The sequence below is a fragment of the Cynocephalus volans genome, chromosome 9 (assembly GCF_027409185.1).
Source record: "Cynocephalus volans isolate mCynVol1 chromosome 9, mCynVol1.pri, whole genome shotgun sequence".
NCBI lineage: Eukaryota > Metazoa > Chordata > Mammalia > Dermoptera > Cynocephalidae > Cynocephalus > Cynocephalus volans.
In genome coordinates this window covers 26619529-26643261 of record NC_084468.1, presented here as the reverse complement: position 1 = coordinate 26643261, position 23733 = coordinate 26619529, and positions in this window count along the sequence as shown.

Below are 23733 nucleotides of genomic sequence, written 5' to 3'. Positions count from 1 at the left end.
AAAATGAATCATCTCATGGTGTTTTCAGGGGTCTTGGGGCCTCTAAAGAGAATTTTTCTGTCTGCCATAGCATCCCATGAAACAAATATCATTAAACATGGGCAAAGCACCATAATACTCTCTCTCTTTTGGAGAACCAATTACTTGTTTTATGAAATCCTCACTGAACATGGTACTAAGATATGAATAGTTTAATTAGGATTAATCTTGATCGCCTTTTTGTAAAAGTTATAACCTAAATGATGACTATATTTATATTTTCAAAGGCTATTTATATGATGTTTATGAAACATATAGAACTGGAGGAAAATTTAATTATTTACTATTTATTTCCCTCAATCTTTGTAAATAGTATCAGTTTGAGAGTTGTCATCATTTGAAAGTTTTACCCAAAATAAAGGTGATTATTTTGCTCTTCATGCTGTTCACTTTATTGTTTTATAGTGAATTCTTCAAAATTCTGCAGTTATCACAGAAATCTTTTCCATCATCTCATGGAGAGAGTGGAAAAAAAACTAAGTGGGGTGGAAGAAACTAGCCTAAAGCATAGATTTTGATATGAAATAAATGCCAAAGCTGTTGTAGTGAAGTTTTACGTTTGGATAACTATAGTATGAAATGACAGAAAACTAAACTTTGTAGAAGTTTTATGTCACCAAATGTATACTTTGCTTTTTTTGAAGTTTTTGATTTTTTCTTTTTCTTTTTTTTTTTTTTTAAATCATAATTAATTGGACTGTTCTTTTTTCTTTTTTTTTTCTTTTTTTTTAATTTTATTTTGTCGATATACATTGTAGCTGATTAATGCTCCCCATCACCAAAACCTCCCTCCCTTCTCCCTCCCCCCCTCCCCCCAACCATGTCCTTTCTGTTTGTTTGTTGTATCAACTTCAAATAATTGTGGTTGTTATATCTTCTTCCCCCCCCCCCCCCGGTTTGTGTGTGTATGTGTGTATGTGTGTGTGTGAATTTATATATTAATTTTTAGCTCCCACCAATAAGTGAGAACATGTGGTATTTCTCTTTCTGTGCCTGACTTGTTTCACTTAATATAATTCTCTCGAGGTCCATCCATGTTGTTGCAAATGGCAGTATTTCATTCGTTTTTATAGCTGAGTAGTATTCCATTGTGTAGATGTACCACATTTTCCGTATCCACTCATCTGATGATGGGCATTTGGGCTGGTTCCAACTCTTGGCTATTGTAAAGAGTGCTGCGATAAACATTGGGGAACAGGTATACCTTCGACTTGATGATTTCCATTCCTCTGGATATATTCCAAACAGTGGGATGGCTGGGTCGTATGGTAGATCTATCTGCAATTGTTTAAGGAACCTCCAGACCATTTTCCATAGAGGCTGCACCATTTTGCAGTCCTACCAACAATGTATGAGAGTTCCTTTTTCTCCGCAGCCTCGCCAGCATTTATCGTTCATAGTCTTTTGGATTTTAGCCATCCTAACTGGGGTTAGATGGTATCTCAATGTGGTTTTGATTTGCATTTCCCGGATGCTGAGTGATGTTGAGCATTTTTTCATATGTCTGCTGGCCATTTGGATATCTTCCTTAGAGAAATGCCTACTTAGCTCTTTTGCCCATTTTTTAATTGGGTTGCTTGTTTTCTTCTTGTAAAGTTGTTTGAGTTCCTTATATATTCTGGATATTAATCCTTTGTCAGATGTATATTTTGCAAATATTTTCTCCCACTCTGTTGGTTGTCTTTTAACTCTTTTAATTGTTTCTTTTGCTGTGCAGAAGCTTTTTAGTTTGATATAATCCCATTTGTTTATTTTTCCTTTGGTTGCCCGTGCTTTTGGGGTCGTATTCATGAAGTCTGTGCCCAGTCCTATTTCCTGAAGTGTTTCCCCTATGTTTTCTTTAAGAAGTTTTATTGTCTCAGGGTGTATATTTAAATCCTTAATCCATTTTGAGTTGATTTTAGTATACGGTGAGAGGTATGGATCTAGTTTCATTCTCCTGCATATCGATATCCAGTTATCCCAGCACCACTTGCTGAAGAGGCAGTCCCTTCCCCAGTGAATAGGCTTGGTGCCTTTGTCAAAGATCAGATGGCAGTAAGTGTGTGGGTTGATTTCTGGATTCTCTATTCTATTCCATTGGTCAGTGTGTCTGTTTTTATGCCAGTACCATACTGTTTTGGTTATTATAGCTTTGTAGTATAGCTTAAAGTCAGGTAGTGTTATGCCTCCAGCTTTATTTTTTTTGCTGAGCATTGCTTTGGCTATTCGTGGTCTTTTATTGTTCCATATAAATGTCTGAATAGTTTTTTCCATTTCTGAGAAAAATGTCTTTGGAATTTTGATGGGGATTGCATTGAATTTGTATATCACTTTGGGTAGTATGGACATTTTCACTATGTTGATTCTTCCAATCCAAGAGCATGGAATATCTTTCCATCTTCTTGTATCCTCTCTAATTTCTCTCAGCAGTGGTTTGTAGTTCTCATTATAGAGATTTTTCACCTCCTTGGTTAACTCAATTCCTAAGTATTTTATTTTTTTGGTGGCTATTGTAAATGGGCAGGCTTTCTTGATTTCTCCTTCTGCATGTTCACTATTGGAGAAAAGAAATGCTACTGATTTTTGTGTGTTGATTTTGTATCCTGCTACTGTGCTGAAATCATTTATCAATTCCAAGAGTTTTTTTGTAGAGGTTTTAGGCTGTTCGATATATAGGATCATGTCATCTGCAAACAGGGACAGTTTGACTTCATCTTTTCCAATCTGGATGCCGTTTATTTCCTTCTCTTCTCTGATTGCTCTGGCTAGTACTTCCAACACTATGTTGAATAGGAGTGGTGAGAGTGGGCATCCTTGTCTAGTTCCTGTTCTTAAAGGAAAAGCTTTCAGCTTTTCCCCATTCAGGATGATATTGGCAGTGGGTTTGTCATATATGGCTTTAATTATGTTGAGATACTTTCCCTCTATACCTAACTTATAGAGGGTCTTTGTCATGAATGAGTGCTGAACTTTATCAAATGCTTTTTCAGCATCTATAGAGATGATCATATGGTCCTTGTGTTTGAGTTTATTAATATGGTGTATCACATTTATTGATTTGCGTATGTTGAACCAACCTTGCATCCCTGGGATGAATCCCACTTGATCGTGATGAATAATTTTTCGTATGTGTTGCTGTATTCTGTTTGCTAGTATTTTAGTGAGGATTTTTGCATCTATATTCATCAAGGATATCGGCCTGTAGTTTTCTTTTTTGGTTATATCTTTACCTGGTTTTGGTATCAGGATGATGTTTGCCTCATAGAATGAGTTTGGGAGATTTGCGTCCGTTTCAATCTTTTGGAATAGTTTGTAAAGAATCGGTGTCAATTCCTGTTTGAATGTTTGGTAAAATTCTGCTGTGAATCCATCTGGTCCTGGGCTTTTCTTTGTTGGGAGCCTTCTGATAACAGCTTCAATCTCCTTTATTGTTATTGGTCTGTTCAAATTTTCTACGTCTTCACGGTTCAGTTTTGGGAGCTTGTGTGTGTCCAGAAATTTATCCATTTCCTCCAGATTTTCAAATTTGTTGGCGTATAGTTGTTTATAGTAGTCTCGAATGATTCCTTGTATTTCAGATGAATCAGTTGTAATATCGCCTTTTTCATTTCTAATTTTTGTTATTTGAGTCTTCTCTCTTCTTTTTTTTGTTAGCCATGCTAATGGTTTGTCAATTTTATTTATCTTTTCAAAAAACCAACTTTTTGATTCGTTGATCTTTTGAATTGTTTTTTGGTTTTCAATTTCATTCAGTTCTGCTCTGATCTTAATAATTTCTCTCCGTCTGCTAACTTTAGGATTGGATTGTTCTTGTTTTTCTAGTTCTTTAAGGTGAAGTGTTAGGTTGTTCACTTGCCATCTTTCCATTCTTCTGAAGTGAGCATTTAATGCAATAAATTTTCCCCTCAATACTGCTTTTGCAGTATCCCACAGGTTTTGGTATGATGTATCATTGTTTTCATTAGTCTCAATAAACTTTTTGATTTCCTGCTTGATTTCTTCTTGGACCCATATGTCATTAAGTAGAATGCTGTTTAATTTCCATGTGTTTGTATAGTTTCCTGAGTTTCGCTTGTTATTAATTTCTAGTTTTAATCCATTGTGGTCTGAGAAGATACATGGGATAATTCCAATTTTTTTGCATTTATTGAGACTTGATTTGTGACCTAATATGTGATCTATCTTGGAGAATGATCCATGTGCTGATGAGAAGAATGAATATTCTGAGGTTGTTGGGTGGAATGTTCTGTAGATATCTGCCAATTCCAATTGGTCTAGAGTCTTGTTTAGATCTTGTGTTTCTCTACTGATTCTTTGCCTAGATGATCTGTCTAATATTGACAGTGGAGTGTTCAGGTCCCCTGCTATTATGGTATTAGTGTCTATTTCCTTCTTTAGGTCTAATAGAGTTTGTTTTATAAATCTGGCTGCTCCAACATTGGGTGCGTACATATTTATGATTGTTATGTCTTCTTGATGGATCAGTCCTTTTATCATTAAGTAGTGTCCCTCATTGTCTCTTTTTATGGTTTTTAGTTTAAAGTCTATTTTGTCAGATATAAGAATAGCCACTCCAGCTCGTTTTTCTTTTCTGTTTGCATGGTAAATCTTTTTCCATCCTTTCACTCTTAGTCTGTGTGAATCTTTATGGGTGAGGTGGGTCTCTTGTAGGCAGCATATAGTTGGGTCCTGCTTTTTGATCCAGTCAGCCAGTCTGTGTCTTTTAATTGGGGAATTTAAGCCTTTAACATTAAGAGTTGTTATTGAAAGGTGTTGATTTATTCTTAGCATTTTATTGGTTGTTTGGTTGTCTTAGGTGTCTTTTGTTCCTTGCTTTCTGATTTACTGTTTGGTTTCTTTGTTTGTTGGTTCCTTAGGTTGTAGATAGTGTTTTTGTTAGCTTGTTTTCTCTTCATGAATGCCATTTTTATTGTACTAGCGGGTTTAGATTTTTCTTACGTTTTTATGGCAGTGGTAGTTATTTTTCAGGAACCAAACCCAGTACTCCCTTGAGGATTTCTTGTAAGGGTGGTCTTGTGGTAGTGAACTCCCGCAGTTTTTGTTTGTCTGAGAAATATACTATTTGCCCCTCATTTCGGAAGGATAGCCTTGCAGGGTAGAGTATTCTTGGTTGGCAATCTTTGTCTTTTAGTATTTTGAAAATATCATCCCATTCCTTTCTAGCTTTTAGGGTTTGTGATGAAAAGTCTGATGTTAACCTGATTGGGGCTCCCTTATAGGTGATTTGACGCTTCTCTCTTGCAGCTTTTAAGATTCTCTCTTTGTCTCTGAGTTTTGCCAATTTGACTATGACATGTCTTGGAGAAGGCCTTTTTGGGTTGAATACGTTTGGAGATCGTTGAGCTTCCTGGATCTGAAGATCTGTGATTTTTCCTATACCTGGGAAGTTTTCTGCCACTATTTTGTTGAATATGTTTTCGATGGAATCTCCATTTTCCTCCCCTTCTGGAATACCCATGACTCGGATATTTGAGCGCTTGAGGTTGTCTGATATCTCTCTCAGATTTTCTTCCATGTTCTTGATTCTTTTTTCTTTCTTTTTGTCTGCTTGTGTTATTTCAAACAGCCCATCTTCAAGTTCAGAGGTTCTCTCTTCAACTTCGACAAGCCTGCTGGTTAAACTCTCCGTTGTGTTTTTTATTTCGCTGAATAACTTCTTCAGTTCAGCAAGTTCTGCTACATTTTTTTTCAGGACATTGATTTCCTTGTATATTTCCTCTTTCAGATCCTGTATACTTTTCCTCATTTCATCATGATGTCTAGCTGAGTTTTCTTGTATCTCATTCAGTTTCTTTAGAATTATCACTCGAAATTCCTTGTCAGTTATTTCAAGGGCTTCTTGTTCTATAGGATCTAGAGTATGAGATTTATTAACTTTTGGTGGTGTACTTTCTTGATTTTTTGTATTTCTGGTGTCTTTTTTTTGGTGTTTATTCATTGTGGCAGGGGGTTTCACAGTCCACCGGTTTAAGACTAATGACTAACTAGGATGTTGCTGTTGTTGCCAATTTGGTATGGCTCCCGCCGTGACTGCTCAGTTGGCCTCTAGTGTCTTGTGTGTGTGGTTGCCTCGGGTCTTGGGCTTCTCCGGGGATCCACCTTTCTGGTCAGCTTGTACTCTGCTGGGCTGGTGGATCACGTACCACAGGGTGTGTGATCTCTGTTGAGCTTTCACTTTCTGTACAGGACTTCTCCCCGTTCCGTGTGCTCTGGCCCAGGCTGTTAGATCGTGCAGTGGCGACCCCACCGGGTGTGTGGTTTCTGTCGAGTCTCCGCCTCCCTGGCCGCACGTCTCCCCCCTCTGTGCACACTGTGCTGGGTTGGGGCGTGTCTTCTGCCCCCTCGTCTATCAGCTGGGCCTTCAAGACCCTGCTCAGCACCGCCTCGCCCAGGAAGTCTACCAGGTTTCTGCTAGGCACAGACGACCGGTCTCTCTGGGTGCCTTTGTAACACTGTGTAGATCTTTCTCGGGTCTTGTTCACCTTTGTATCCCCCCGGTATAAACCGAGTCTAGTGCCTGCCTGCAGCCTGCTCTCCGGCAGGTTCAAGCGGACCTGGGAACTCTCCTACCACACTATTCCCAACCAGAAATTCGTTAGGCTTTTTTCCAAACTGGTGGTCGCAGAGATGGTATCTGCCTCCCAGTAACAGGAAGTTTACCGGGGCCCGGAGTCCAGGGTGTGGTGGAGTGACAGTCGGCCCGCCCGTACTTCCTAGCCCTCCCAAAACTGGTCGGGACGCCCCACACCCCCAGCCCTGCCAGAGAACCGTGGAGGGAGTGGGAGAGGAAGCCGGCCCGCAGGGTCCGGAAAGCCCTGCGCCAGGCCAAGCAAATGGGCTCAGTGATGGCCGAGCAGGGCGGAGCTGCCCGCACCTGGGAAAATGGAGGCAGCACCGGGGCAGTGAGTGGCCTGGTGGTGCAGTCGGGGGGCCACGTGGGCAACCACCCCCCGAACAGAGCTGTGCCAGGGATCACTCACAGTGCTGTGCCAGGTCGGGCGCTCGCTCTGTCTCTGGTTTGTTGCCTTCCGTGTTCTCGGCGCTGCCGCCTCGGGCTGTTCAGTCGTGGCGCCGCTCGGGCGCTCCCAGGAATCTTCTTTAATGCCGGCCTGAAACCTCGAATCCTGAATAGGGCAGCTGGCCGCCTTCAGTGCGGCCCCAGCCTCCGGGATCCTGGCTGCATCCATAGCAGCCCTGGCGCCGTGTTCCCTGTTTCAAGACTCACTTTTGCAGCTAAGAATCAGTTCTTTTCCTGCTCCACACTTCAAAGCTGTTGCCTGTAAATGAGGCAGCCTCTCCTGCCGGGGGCAAAGTGGCGTTGAGCCCCCACGACCGGCCAGCAGCAGCAGTCCTCCCTTAAGAGATGGCCAGAGGAAGGTCCACAAGTTTCCCGGCTGCCTGAGGCCCAGTGGCCACCTTTTCCACCTCAGCTACTCCGCGCCAGCCGCCGCAGCCGCCGCCATCTTGAAACCCGATTTTTTCTTTTTTTGCATATAGATCAAAGTCTAAAGTGTGAGTGATTTTCTTTTTTTTCTCCTTTGTGCCAGTCACTCTGATGGTTAGTAAATTCATTACAGCATTCCTTGATTTTTAAGTTATTTCAGGCTTCTTCATTACCTTGATTACATTATCTTATACGGTGACCTAAAAAAAAACAAAAAAAGAAAAACCTATACCCCTTTTGTTCTTTGACTTATGAGACTGTGAATCTACTTAGCAGAAGTTTTATAAAAAATAATGTGTTTCTATCCATAGGGTATATGGAACATAGAAAGGGTTTAATTTTTATTTGTCTTGAAAGGAGTTCCCAACATTTATGCTGTCATTAAAAATTACTTTAAGCATTGAATTTTAAATTATACTCTCTCCTCAATAAATGTTTACTGGACACACACAACATGCCAAAATGCCCTAGACAAAGGGATACAGAGATTTAAAAAAATGTATTTGCCCCCATGAAGTTTGTATTATAGCATGTTTATTCCAGATTATTCAATTTTTTTTCTTTTGATTGTGGCATTTCTCTGGACTAATTTTAAATCTATGCATTTATCTTTTTAACAAATATTTATGGGGCTTCTATTGGCTCAGTTTTGTGCTAGGTACTTGGTGAATAGTGGTGAGATGACTAATGTTTTCATGGTTCTTAAATTATACTGGGCAAATAAATATAAATAATAAAGGCATAAGTAAACATAAAATGATGAAATTTAAGTGTTGAGAAAACCAAAAGCTATGGAAGAATATAGCTGGATAAGAGTAGAGTCCAGTGTAGATTGGGTGGCTCAGTACGAACCTTAGGGAAGCAAAATCAAGCTGAGAAGGAACCAGCTATGCCAAAAATTCAAATTTGAGCTTTTCTGATAGAACATCATGTTGCATAAGTGCTGCAGTGTGTAAGAGTCAAAAAGCTGAATTTATGATAGAGGCCAGTGCAATCGAAATTCAGTGAGTAAGAGGAGATAAATATATAGAGAATGTTAGGTGGTAGCAATGACCATGAGGATAGAAGAGATGGCTTTTGGAAGTATAATTATACAGAACTGGTGATAAATTTTATGTGAAGAATAAGAAGAGAAAAATCAAGGATAATTCCAATATCCTGGGTCAAGCAGCAGATAGGTAGGGAATATAGCTTATAAAAAAAATGTTTACCATATGTGGAGATAGAGACGCTTGTATGGCGCTCAAGTGATGTCAGGTAGATAGCTGAAAAGTCAAATATCAGGGGAGGCACTTAAATTAGAGTCAGAGTTAAAACTAGAGGAGTATTAGGCTGCAATGTAAAATCATAGAATGAAGTTAGATTTTCCAAAGAGCCAGTGTAGAAAAGCTAATTCCTGTTTAGGTATATTAGGGCTTGGGTAGAAGAGTAAAATCTGGGATCTTCTACTAGGTAATGAGATGCAGAATAAATGGAACAGACCTTTGCCTTCTAGGTGCTCAAATTCAAGTTGGAGAGATAAACAAGTATCTGAATATGATAAAAGCATGTACTAGGAACTAATGGAACACAGTGCAGGAAGCATTTAATTCTGCATGTGGGTAATTCAGAAAAGACTTAAAGAAAGATGCCATTGAGCTATTCTGAAAATCTTTCAAATACATTGAGTAACAGGTTAACAGAATACAGGGAAGATCATTCTGAGTAAAAAGTTTGAGATAAAGAAACATCTTACCAACTGTAAGTATTTCAGCTTAGTTATGTGATTATAGTCTGTTTCACAATTCAATATATATGTTAACTTTCACTGATTTGCTTTTTCATTTTTAGTTTACATTCTTGCAGTAATTAAAAGATTATATTGCTTTTGCCCTTGATTGTCTGCATTTATATTTTCTCTCCTAGCTTGTCTTGAATCTACACAGGGACTTCTTTTTTTTTATCAACAGAGGCTCACACCGTTCTGTGGGCAGAGCAGGAAGTCAACAAATGTTTCATTTCCTACCGGGCTCCTGTACCTCTGTCCTTGGTGGGAGTGGAGACTAGCCTTTGAACTAGTGCGAAAACCAAAGTAAACGTACCCCAAACAGTATAACATATCATCACTTCATCCTGTCTGTGATGTGCTGATGTATGTAAAGTAATTCAGTGACCCCAAATTAGCCTCTAATTAAAGCTTTGAGAATCATTCTGTACAATTTAGGTGTCATTAAATTTGGCAGATTCAAAATCGAATGAAATTATTAAACTTACTTATTTCAGGATCCTCAGGAGACACAATACCAACATGTAACAATTTCAGACATATAAACAGTTTCCCTATTTTACTTACTGAAGTGAAAATACTACTTCCCAGCTAGAATAAGATATACTCTAAATGCAAATTAAAAGCAAAACAAAACACTCTAACTGTCTTGAAGTATTGTTGTTTATCTCCACACAAAAGTATAGAAATAAAATAAAATAAAATAAAATAAAAAACTATGCAGTTCAATCTAACCAATCTATCTTGTCCTGACCCTTTCTCCAGTCAGTATAACTTTAAAACGAATGAAGCAATTTGCTCAGGAATTCAGCACTATAATCTTGAATCTAAAACAAAAACCACACGAATATATCACTGGCAAAAAGCCTACACATTTTTGAAAAAGAAAACCACCTGAAAGTGATGCCCTCTCCCCTCCAACTTTAACAAATTCATTCTCATAGGCTTAGAGAAACTTTCTTAGAATCGTAGATTTTGAAAACAAAGTTTTCATAGAGCTGCAAGTATACAAGAGCCTTGAATTTTCCAAATGTTAATTTCAAGACAACATTTAACTAAATGCAAACATTGTATAAGTAGAAGGTAATTGTTAACATAGACATTTCAGTAGAGGATAAGTGGCAATGTTGGATTTTTTGCATTCAATTATCCATTCTCTGTTATGTGATAAAACCAATAAACAATCAAGTTTGTTAGATCTTCTGGTAAAACCATAAGTATAAACAAAGATTTAGTACCTCTTAAGATCAAGCTACCAATGCAATTAAATCTGCAATGCATTAGAAACTGTCTTTTCAAAGGATTACAGAATTTTTTGATATGTGAAAAAATGTGTATATTGAGTATACTACAAGACAGCAATCTTATAAAAATTTTATATTAATAAATGACTAAAAATCTATCACAATTCATTCTTAAACTTAATATTCAATTAAAAGCTTTACACTGGTTACATATTTCACTTAAGGATTATTACAAAGAATACTCAATGACTTCCAAGAGATGTTATGCAACTTAAAGAGCAAAATAACAAAAATACCTTATTTTTGTTAAAAATTACATATTTTATTTTTAAAATATTCTAAATTTGTGCTTATCATATTAGTATAATGTAGAATGAGATGGCCAATGTGGGTGCCTAGGGCCTAATGAGGTAATAAAATGTTCCTGCTAGCTAGCAAATTAGATAGCTAAAGTAAGGAAGAAATAAAAAGGAAGGAAAGAAGGAAGGAGGGGAGGGAAGAAGCACTTCCTGACAAACTTATGTGTCAGGCACTAAACTAAATTCTTAATTTTTTCCTTAATTTTCCAACACTGGTTTTACTGTACCTAGAATTTAGTATTCATTTTTTCAAGGTCAGGATATCAAGGTTCAAGAAAGATTGAATAAAATTTTCATGAACATATAGATAAGGAGAGCTACCCCTTTCATTGCTTTCTCTCTCTAATCAGTCTTTCTCTTTTCCTCCTTTTCATTCGACAAAGCTGATTGGGCAAAAAAGTCGCTCTGTGATAGCAACTGAGGCAGAACTTCCAAATAATCCAAACTAGTTTTGTCTGGATCAGGGAGTTTGAGCACTAGTCTCAACACTCCCTGAAATTTCACCTTCTGAGGACACAAAGACAACCCCACCTCCCTATTTTAATGTTTAAATCTCCACCTCCAAATAACATGGGTCACATGCAACACGCACGATGCCGTACTGTGCATGTGTACTTACCAGCATTTTAATATGCATAAAACTAACAGCCCTTGTTAATTAAGTGTAAGTTCCCATACCTTAAAGACTGTTATCTCAGCCTTCTAGGGGAATTTAGTTCATTTTAGGGCATGAGACCGACCTCGCTCCTGTTTTTTTTTTAATCCCCAAATAAAAACTTGTTTTCTGTTCAATGCTCAGATCGCTGTCTTTTGTACTTCTATTGGCGTATGCAATAGACAAGGACCCTGAGGGTGCTCACCCTTGACAGCTATAATAAAAGGCAGAACTAGAATTTTAAACCACTGACTTTTTGATTATCCCAGGATAATACTCTACCTCTACATGTTTTGATCATTTACCTACTTTTCTGATAAATATTATAAATACCAGCAAAGATTAAGGACGTAATGTTTCTTTGCTCCTCATCTGTAACAGGAAAAACAGAAACAAACACACAAATGGGTGTATAAAAAAATATTTTTGAATACTTTCTACCCAGAATTCTGAATAAAAATTCAATGACTGGTAGCTAACATTAATAAGAAAGAGATTGAATGGGACAAAGGGTCTAATTGTTTCCTAAAATGTTTATTTCAAAGCCTGTTCTAGATGTCATTTTTTTTATCACTTATTTATGGAACATCTGTTAATAAATATTGTTACTTTCTTAGATTTCTTTTTGAAAAGCTGTGATGATACAATGTACATGAAGTTATGCTATTTCACTAAATTGCCCACATACAAATTTTACAACACAAACATGAGATCAGCTTCGTTTCTCAATCCAAAATTAAACTATACTAATTAAACTACACTAAAGGGAAGTGCTTGGCTAGGGAGGTTTGATCATCTCAACAAATGACTATCATTTATACAACTTGCTTATTTCCCTGCAATGCTTTTGCATGTTCAATAAAAATTGATATGAGTGAAAGGATATGAAATCCTTACCAGCAAAGCAGAAAGAAAAAATGACACACTAATTTAAAATATACTTCAGCTACCTGCCATGAACTAATTTTAAAAAGCCTTTAGAGGAAGAAGTGCAGCACTTGGCAGCATGCAAGCATTACTTGCTTGTATAGATGACTCAGCTTACTTAAGTCTTAAGAAGGATTCAGATATCTTCATGTCTCCAGATCTGAATGCGATGTGATTTCTCTATGGAATAGGCTGAACTGTTTCAGTTCAATAACTTTAGAAGCAAAGGACAAATTGTTCCCATATTGGGTTTTATCTTTTGATATTTATGTCTTTTAGTGTAACATTTTTTGCCATAGCTTGACGTTATATTTTGCTTTGGTTTATTTTGTTTTATTCTTCATCATAATTTGTAAATTTTCTTGAGTAACTAAAGTGGATCAAACACAGGTATTGTACTTGATGTACTTTGGGCTTAAAACTGGGGGTAAAAAGCTAAGAAATTCTGTCATTCTACCAGGGACTGCTCTGCAAAGCTGACTACAGGAGACCTTCAATTGCTTACCCATGCAAGATTTTATCACTAAGCTGACAACTTCAACCTTCTGTATTTGCAAGTTCCAGTTGTTAAACATCATTAAACTCATTGATTGAGTCCATGCAGTTTTAAAGACTGCCACACAGCCAAGGCCCTAACTACAACAGCGGGAGTGTCTTTGAGAAATTGAGAATAAAGAATGATACTTGCACTTTTAAAGTGTAGATTCACTTACATTTTTTATGACTCTTTTGGCTGGCACAGCAGTTGGCAGTCACATAACTGCTAAACACTTACAGTTGGTGTTATTTGTTAAAAAATAAAAATAAAAAAATAAAAAATAAAAGTTTATGACAATAAGGCTGGAAAAAATAATAAACAAAAAAGATAAAAATTGGGTTAAATTGTTTTGAAGGGCCCCTCTACCCCACCACTTTTAACTCATTCAGCCCTCTGTTCATTTACATATCAGTTGACTACAAGAATATTTGAATATTCACTATGGACACATAATGTATCACTAATAAATCAAAAAATATTTGCCCATAATATGAATTCTTTTTTATTGAGATATAATTCACATACTACAAAATTTACCTTTTCAAAGTACACTTCAGTAATTTTTAGTATAGTCAAAACATTATGCAACTATCTAATTCCATTACCACTATCCAATTCTAGAACTTTTTAATTACTCAAAAAGAAAGCTTGTACCCATTAACAATCATTCACTATACTTCCTTCTCTCTTCCTAGACCCTGGCTACCACTAATCTACTTTCTTCTCTATTGACTTGCCTATTCAGAGCATTTTATATTAATAAAATAATATACGAGCAGCTATTTATGGACGGCTGTTTTCATTTACCATAGGTTTTTTAAGATTTTTCCATGTTGTGGCATGAATTCGTACTTCATTCCTTTTTAAGGCTGAATGATAATTCATTATATGGTCATATCACATTTTCTTTATATATTAATTAGTTGATGGAGTTTGGCTTGTTTCTACTTTAGTGCTATTATAAATAATGTTGTACATTTGTGTACAAATTTCTGGACTTAAAAAATTTTTCTTGTGCAAATACCTAGAAGTGGAATTGTTGGCTCATATGCTAATTCTGTATTTAACTTTTGAGGAACTAACTGTTTTACAAAGTAGTTAAAGCGTTTTACATTCCCACCACCAATGTGTATGATGGTCCCAATTTCTCTATCTTGCTGCTAATATTCACTGTCTGTCTTTTTTATTATAGCCATAATTGTATGTGAAGTGGTATCTGATTGTGAATTAATATTCGTATTATTTGTGCACTAGCTGATGTATGGGTAGAAATGAAAGTAGATGCATAGAGACATGATTGAATAAATGTTAGACAGAAAGTAGGTATATATATATTTAAGTTTCAAGAAAATTATGCAAACAAAATGCTGTAATTTTTTCTGAGAAACAGTATACTCAAAGGGTCGGATACTCTTTTATATGGGAAGGAAAGACTCATTGATTGGCATTTGAAGGATGAATACTATTGGCACAAAGTAAGACGAGAAAAAATATTTAAAACAGAATATTTAAAGTAAAATTTATGGAAGTTGAATTGCACAAGGTATTATTGTAAAGCATAGAGTAGATCAATTTTACATGAATAGACAGTTTAAAAAGAAAAGATTGAAAAAACATACAACCATTGCATCTGAAACAGAGAAACACAGACATAACTGGAATGATTGCACACATTCAATATTTTGAAACAATGCAAGATGATAATAGGCTTAAACATCATAATGATTGATACATAATAACAAATTATAGTTTATTGGATTACAAATGTGAGTATAATAGCTATTAATATTTCCTGGTATCCATATGCTAGAATGAAATTTTACTATTTTATTAAGTTCAAAAATGTTTCTATTTTTGCTGACCTCTTTGACACACTCTGTATGTTTAGTGTTGCTCATAAAATTTTCTTAAGATTTGTTGCTATTATTGCCACTTCACAACAAATTTTTTATAGACATACACTCCTTTAATATTTTAAGGTAAAAGGATGTAATATTTCAGACAGATGATTATGATACTCAGAATCGTTCCTATGCTCTTGGAGTCAGAGGAAATCTAATTTTTGCAGTTTCTAAGTATCTGTAAATACTTTATAGCTCCCATAAATAATCTTGATATGGGGTAAACATAAGACTTTGGATACATTGTAGCTAGCAATATAAAAAAATATATATATAATCATATTAACTTTTACAAACATAATCATATTTAATTTTCATAATATTCTGGTGCAACAGTATTGTTATCTATATTTTACAGATAAGAAGAGTAAGTCCAAGAGATGTTAACAAACTTGCTTAAAATAACACAGTTTAGAGGTTCCAGATTCAGAACCATCAAGGAATCTTGCAACTCTTGCTTAAAAAATCTGAAATTCATTGCTCACAGTTCTGAAAGCTGAAAAGTCCAAAATCAAGGCTCTGCAAGATTCAGTGTCTGGTGAGAGCCTGCTTCCTCATAGATAGCCATCTTCTCTCTAACCTCACATGGTAAAAAGGGTAAGGGGTCTCTCAGGCCTCTTTCAAAAGGGCACTAATCCCATTCATGAGGGCTCTGAAGTCATGAATGACTCGCCTCCCAGTAGCCCCACCTCCTAATACTATCATCTTGATGGTAAGAATTTGAACATATGAATCGTTTTGGGGGAGGATATAAACATTGAGACCATAGTGCACCTGCTATTTTACTCTAATTATTTAGAGTCGAACACTCCTTTCTAAATGCTGTATTATATTTGTCCTTTTCTTCTCATCCAAGAGCCTTTTTAAAAAAATATTTTGAATTTATTCTCTCTACTTTACCATTTTTCACTCAATCTTAAACCCATTTCAAACTTCTGCTTTATCAACAACTGAAACTGGTCAGTAAAAATGACATCCTAGTGTCCATATTTAACAGACTTTGTATCTGCATTCTATATCTATAAAGTATTTTTTACTTGACAGTTTCTTTTTCTAAAAACCTCTGTCATGAATTGAATTGTGCCCCCTCAAAATTCATACGTTGAAGTCTTAACCCCAAGTGACTTCAGAATGTGACCAGATTTGGAAACAGGGTCATTGCAGGTGTGAATAGTTAAGATGAGGAAATACTCATATGGGAGTAGTATGAGACCCTAAACCAGTATGACTAACATCCTTACAAAAAAAAAAAAAAAGAAAGAAAATACGGACACAGACAGAACCATATACAGGAAGAATGTCATGTGAAGATAAAGGCAAAACTTTGGGTGATGCTTCTAGGAATACAAAAGACTGCCAGAAAACCACTGGAAACTGGGGGAGAGACGTATAACAGATTCTCCCTCTCAGCCCTCAGAGGAGCCAAGCCTGCCCACAAGCTGATCTTGGACTTCTAGCTCCCAGAACTGTGAAACAATGAATTTCTATTGTTTAATACAGTCAGTCTGTGTACATCGCTAGAGCAAGCCTAACAAATGAAGAGATTCTCCTTTCTTTCCTATAGTGAGCTCACTAATTTTTTCAATCTTCTTCTATTTTTTAAATGAATTTTTAGAAATCCCTAATAATCTGGGTTTACCATCCTCTGTCAGTGCCTTAAATGCCCATCCTTTATCCTAATCTGTTCTTAAGTATCAATCTTGAGTATCACACATTTTTTCAATCATATCAAAATTTTGTAATTTCAACCATTACCCATTTATATATCCAAACTATACATATCTCCTAAAATCCAGGCACAAATTACTCAACACAGGCAGAACTAAATTTATTACATTTTTTATTTTGTTACCTTTCCTCTATTTCCTCTTTTGGTGCAAGTCATCCCTCTGACATAGTTACCCAAGCAAGAAATCTGGTCAATCTGGATTTTTCACTTAACTTCATGACCTACGTTTAAGTAATTATTAAGTCTAGTTAATTCTACCTCCTTAATATTTCTTGAATAAATTTTTCTTTTCTAAGCATTTAAGTAGTTTCATGACTTAACTTACTGCCTTCTTCCTTATACTCCTCTTCCAATTCATGGCTTGAAGACTGATAAATCCAAGACACACATTAAATCTCACCTGAGGTGGTCATTCCATAACTCCATTGCTTTGGAAACAGTTCTTTCTGCACTGATGGTACACCACTACGTTTCCCCCTTTTCTTTTTTGTAAGATATCGTACATAAGTTCATTGTGACTCTTAATACACATTAATGATGATAATAGTTATTAAATCTAGTTTCTTTATGTAACACATGTTTATACATTTTGCATCTAAATAGCAGTCTTTTTACTTTAACCTTAAATAAGAAGTAATGCATTTTGATTTATGTTCTCTTACTGAAAGACATGATGAAATGCCACATATTTAAATGAATTTCCATCAGCATTTTCATCATCTTGATAGGCTTAAACCACCCAATACAGACTCTTTGTCTCTGTCTGCTTTGCTTTCTTACCTCCTTTCTTTCCAAACTACACACACACACACACACACACACACACACACACACACACACACACACACACACACACACACACACACACACTCCTTTCTCTCTCCCTCATTCTCTCTCTCAACAGTTTCAACAACATGCCGTAGATATGATAAACATATTTTTGATCTGTCTTTCTGTGAAAGTCTGGATGAGACCTGACCAACATATTCTTATTTATCTATACATAAATAATTAAAAGAAAACATTTCAATGTTATAGAAAATGTGTTAAAATACTTTTGAAAACCTTTTAAAATAGAATTTATAAGTGGAAAATGGAATTTTGACATTTTGATATTTAGCATTTTATGTCATCCATTTATGAAGCACTTTGATTTGCTTTTGCTGTTTGACTTTGGTGTCATATACATATAATTTCAGATAGTACAGATTTCTTCCACAAAGAACTTTCATGACAACAGGTAGTTTTATTCTCCATTTTGAGTCCTGTAAATTTGTTGACCCATATAATTATAATAATGTATCTTTTATTTCTTTGTCTCATTAAAAGCCAGATGCTACCTTCCTTTTAGTGATTTATTGAATGTTGTAAATAAACTGATCTATTAGTACTTTCATTTTTTAAAAAATATATATTTTTCACAATTAAACCCAGTGATTTTTAACGCAATAAGCAAAATTACCTTTAGAGACTGGTTCTTCAAAATTGGAAAATACATTTTCTCAGGCTATCAGGGCTATACTTCATCAACAAATTTCTGCCATGCTCATATAGTCATTGAGAGTGACACCTCTTTGGAAGATTTTAATTAATTACAGAATGCTAATTAATGAATGAATAAAAATGAGAAGAGGTAACATCAAACAGGTACAGCAGTATAGAAAGGATATTTGGGTAGTTTTACTTTTATTTCTCTGCCCTGTTTGATAGAAAGCTGCAATTTTCCTAACCTGAAAACACTGGACTTAGATGTATGGGGCCAAATCCATCTCTAAAGAGATGTAGGCTTGGGTAAGTCACTTAACCTGATGAGGCATCCATTATCTTACAAATGAAAGGATGGGGCTGGATTATGTAATATCTAAAATCCCTTCCCGCTCTAATATTCTATGTTCTATGCATATTGGTAAGAGCTGTCCAAATCTATCCGCCTCAGTGGTAAACGGTGTTAAGGGCTAGTGATATAGAGAATGTTACTGATGATGATGATGATGATGATGATGATGATGATAATTACGTTAAAGACTAATACCATCGAGGGCCATATGCCTTCAATAATTACCTCATTTGGCTCACTAATTGTTCTATTAGGTGAATATTATTGCCTTCCACTTTACAAATGAGAAAATCGAGGCCCAGATAATTTAACAAGTGTGCCCAGTTTCATAAAGCACAATGCAAAAAACAATTATTTAGAATACGAGGCTACATGAAAAGAATTTTCTCATTTTCTTCTCTCCTGTGCACAAATAAGACTGCGTTTTTCAGCAGCCTGAAGGTCACTGGGGCCACATGGCTAGTGTGGCCAATGGCTATAAAGCATGGAGAAACCAGCAATGATTTTCCAGGTGCCTCTTTCTCAAAGGTGCCCATACAGAATGTTCCAGATGGAGTTGTTCCAAGATGGTGGTGCTTTCCCCATTCTGAATCACTGACTTGCTGCTCTCAGGAGTTTTCCTTTTGTCTCAACTGGATACAGACTTTGTTTGAATAAATTATAAATCTTTGTTTTGCAATCCACTGAAAATCTTGTATTTTATGTTACAAAAAATAACCTGTCTTATCCTGACATAAGCAATGTATTTTCCTCTTTAATGCCTGCTAGCAACATGGAGCTTTGAGTGTTTTACATATCAGTTATATCAGTATTTTCTAACATAACCAGCCACTTGGTCGACAGCACTGATTATCATGGAAACACCCTTAACAATGATTCATTCTCTTTTCCAAGATTCTCTCACTTTTTCTTTTTTCTATGTTTCTTAAAAACTGTATTCATTCCCTAGAACTTGCCTTTAGTAAACACATGCCCATGTCCATTGTTTAGAAATCTTGTTTTCTTTTTACATTGACCAATAATAAAAAAAAAATTATATTTGATTTCTGATACTGATATTTAACAGCAGTGTGACGCCATCAAAGTCCTGTCTCAACTAGATTCAGAGAGCCAGAAGAAGTATGAGTATCATGGAATTAGGGGTTTATTGTAGGAAAAAACACATCCCAAAATTGTGTATATTGCTGGGACATAAAGTTCTAAAAGAGACAATTGGAAAACTGAGAAAAGTCAGTAACTAGCCCTTTTGAAACCAGACAGTTTCCAGCTGCCCAAGCAGTTTTTCAAAGGAGACCTAGAGAAGAAGACTATAGAAAGCTGCTGCCCCTACATCTGTGATGTGCCTGAGGTTGATCTTGGTTAGCAAAGTTTGTGTTCAGGAAGAGACGAACATGGAGCTAAAGAGAAAAAGAGCAAGCTAGAATTCACCTATGCCTCTTTCTTTGTTTCTCATGGCCTCTGATACAACACTTTTAGAGAGAAAAGACTTCTGCTTCACTTCCACCTTCCAAAACTCGTAAAAAATTTCTCTTTAGAGCCAATTCACCAAGTACTGTCAAGATAAGGGATCCCAGGTAACATTCCTAGCTTAGCTAAGTTGACAATGTAGAAGAGAGATGCAAGCAATTTATTTCTTCTCTACTTTAATTTTCTCATTTCTAAAATCTCCGATTTTCCTTCAGGAACTTCATATTATAGTTGTGGGAATAATATGTGATTATACAGTGAAAACTATCATGATAAAAGTCACTGTTATTTCTACAATAATTGCAACAACATATTTTAAAATGGTTTCCCTAACAAATCAATCTGTGTAAGTAAATATTTTATACTATTAAAAAATGGAGGACTTTGAAAACAGTGTGTGCTTATCTTGTTGTATCTGTATCCCTTTATTTTACAGTCTGAGATTACAGATTTTAAGTTTATACAGTGTAGTACACACATTTGATATGAAAAAAAGTTCAATAGTCATCTGTTAACTAACTCTTCACTGGTGACTTCTTAGATAGTACGTGTCATTTATTTTATATTAATGATATACACACACAAAGAAATACATAGCTTACAAATTCTATTACATAGAACTTCAAAGCATATGGGCCACCAAGGAAACTGTAAGTGTGGCTTTGAATACTTACAAAAATATAAATTAATTGGAAGAAAATTCAGTTCTTTTGGTTTTAACAGTCATTATTTTTAATATTTATTTACTATAAGTTTAGCTAATGAACACTGAAAACTAACATACATTCAAACCAACAATTTCTACTTCTGGCCAAAATAACTTACAAAGTGAACATGAAAAGTACAAATGCTATTCTTTGGAGATTTTTAAAGTCGTACTATATTTCTCTTGGAAGTGGAACAAATTTTTAAAATTATCTTTTGTAATCTTATTATTTGACAAATGAAAAAAAAGGAAGTGACCCAGATAATATAAGGTAAATATATCATTCATAAATAAAGCATCTGGAGAACTTGCTGAACTTTTCATCTGCTTGTTTGATTTGTTGTTATTATCCTCTGAAGCACAGTTGAATACTTATTCCAAACCACTGTAATCCATATTTTACCAATTGTGCAAATATTTCAATGATTCAAAATTATACAAATGTTGATTATAGTATGCTCAAAATCCATTTGGGAAAAATATTTGCAAAACCTAGCTATTACTAAAGCAAACTGAGAAATAGGAAATTCATTTCAAACAAAAATCAAAGGATACTTTAGAAGAGGCTATTCCAGTTAATTCTATGGGTCTATTTCAGAAAACATGTTTTGAACAAATCTAAAGTAATCTTTGTGATGGACATTATACATAGATCAAGACTCAAAAACATAGTGCTTGACTTGGGAGTATGTGATCCTCCTGAGATGGTAAATGACATAGCAATTATAAGGCAGTATAAATATTTGGTAATGACTGTTTCAAACATGAAGTAGTGAAGAAAGCATTTCTGTGGTTTCATGAGATACAGAGAGATCAGAACAATTACTCTGGTTCTGAACTTAGAAGATTTTATGAAGTTAAAATAAACAGTCGCAAAAGTGGACGTGTGGATGCAGTGTGTGTGGGGGGAGGTGCTCACATGTGCAGGTGTGTGCTGTAGGAAAGGATATGTGTTATCAGAAGAGTTAGCTCATTCTTTGAAACTAAAAGAATAGGACATACATACCAGCTCACTTTGAGTATTTTATCAATAATAATTATGGAGATAAACACTCAGAAAATGCATTAAAATTAAAGAATTTTTTTTAAGTTCCTAAACTCAAAGTCTTTATATATTTTTCCAGAATCCTTTTATTCTTGATGAAGTTGAATAACAGATCCTGCTTTTTACTACAGTGAAGGAATACAGAGGATTCATGATGGGACCTTTGATTAAAATGTGAAATTTACTTTCCTAAGTTCCTCAAAAATTAGTTATTCTACCCTGATCAGAAATTACCCTCTGAGCACCGACTCATATGGGGTAATTTAATAGGATTTCACATTCTGTAATTTAGGCTATATAGTCATCTAATGATAACAGATTTATTAAAAAAAAAATTCAATGATCAAATCTCAATCCCCTGCCATGATTATTCATACCTCTCAGTTCATTAGTGATCCTAAAATGACAACACAAATCAAAGTGAATTTTTACATTATGTTTATAGCATTAATGCAAATCTAATTAAGTATCTAATAATTAATGCAACTCCTTCCAGGGAAGTTAATACATTGGAGAATGTCCATGGAAGATAAGTCAGTGGGAATCATCTTTGTTGCTGCTTTTCAATGAGTCTAAATTATATGAATATTTCTCTTTGAATTGTGTGGAAAAAAACATGTCTTGTTAAAAGAATATAACTATTTCTTTTGGTTGGATATTACTATATTGAAGATATCCATAGGTGTCTTACACATGTCACCCACCCAGCCAGCCAACAATCATTTATTGAGTGCCTAGTATATGGCAGGCACTATGCTGAAAGTCAGTGATACACCAGCCATTGAGACAAAAGGCTAATTTTTTTAATTGCTGATCATTATACTTCACTTAAGCCTCTAATTTTTTGTGGGATCTTTCGAGTAGAATTCAGAAAAGTTGGTTATTATGTGTTTAGACATATATTAGAATGATCTTTGGCATTCTACCTATTTCTATAAAAGGATTTTATTTCTCTTCTCCTTATCTTTGGGCTTGAACTTGTAAATTGCTCTGGCAAATGTGAAATCAGCAGACATGATACAAGTGGGGGCTTGAAATGCGCATGTGCACTGGGCTTTCTCTCTGTCAATCTGCCTCTAGCAGGAGGACATGCTGAGTATACTGATCCCAGAAAAAAAAAAAAAAAAAAGCACTTAAAGTAGACATCCAACTGAACCCGTGGCCTGGAACTAAACCTAACCAAGGCCAGCAGAGGTCAGTAGAGCTGAACCAACAGTATGATGCCAGTTTTCCATAAGCAAATGAGTAAGAAAAAATGATTATCTTCCTATGCCTCTTAGGTTTGGGGTGATTTTTTATAGATCAAGAGCTGACAGACACAAAGGGAACTGTGCTTTATAATGATCCTACCACCAGATCCATTTTGGGGACCTCATATTTAAAAATAATTTTTTTGTTAGTTTGCAAATTTATGTGTTATGTCTTTTAAGAAAGTTTGTAAAAAATAGAATAGCTATGGGTTTTATCATCATTTAACTTTAACTTTAGAACCAGGTGACAAAGACAGAAACATAGTGAAGATATCATGTCATAAATGCAATGAGATGAATACTTTTATTCAGTAAAATTTACCTACAATAATTTCTGGAGGGATTATCAATGGGAAAGACATATTATTCTCCTCTGAACACTCTGTAGGTTCCCCTGTGTGTTTGGACAAAATATATAAACATGGAAGACAGTGATAGAGTGGTTTCTCAATTTTAAAAAAAAAGTATGTGTGTGTGTGTGTGTGTGTCCGTGTGAGAATTTATTTAAAGTCGTACTTGTTTTTCACGTTGACTTAGCTCCACGAATAATGAATAGGCTACACTTATATAGAAATTCAAGGCTATTAAGAGAGAGAAACATACTCTAGGGTTAAAATTGTTAATGAGTAATTATTAACTGCTTAAAATAAAGAATAACTACTTATTTTATATGCCTCTAGTACTTAGAGCAATGGCTTACACATTGTTGGCACATCCATCATGTATAATGAATAGGGTTATCTATGTGATTAAAACAATGATGGCATTTATAAATATGTTGCTAGTGAAGTATTAAATGTTCAGAGTCCTCCTCATTTGCCCTG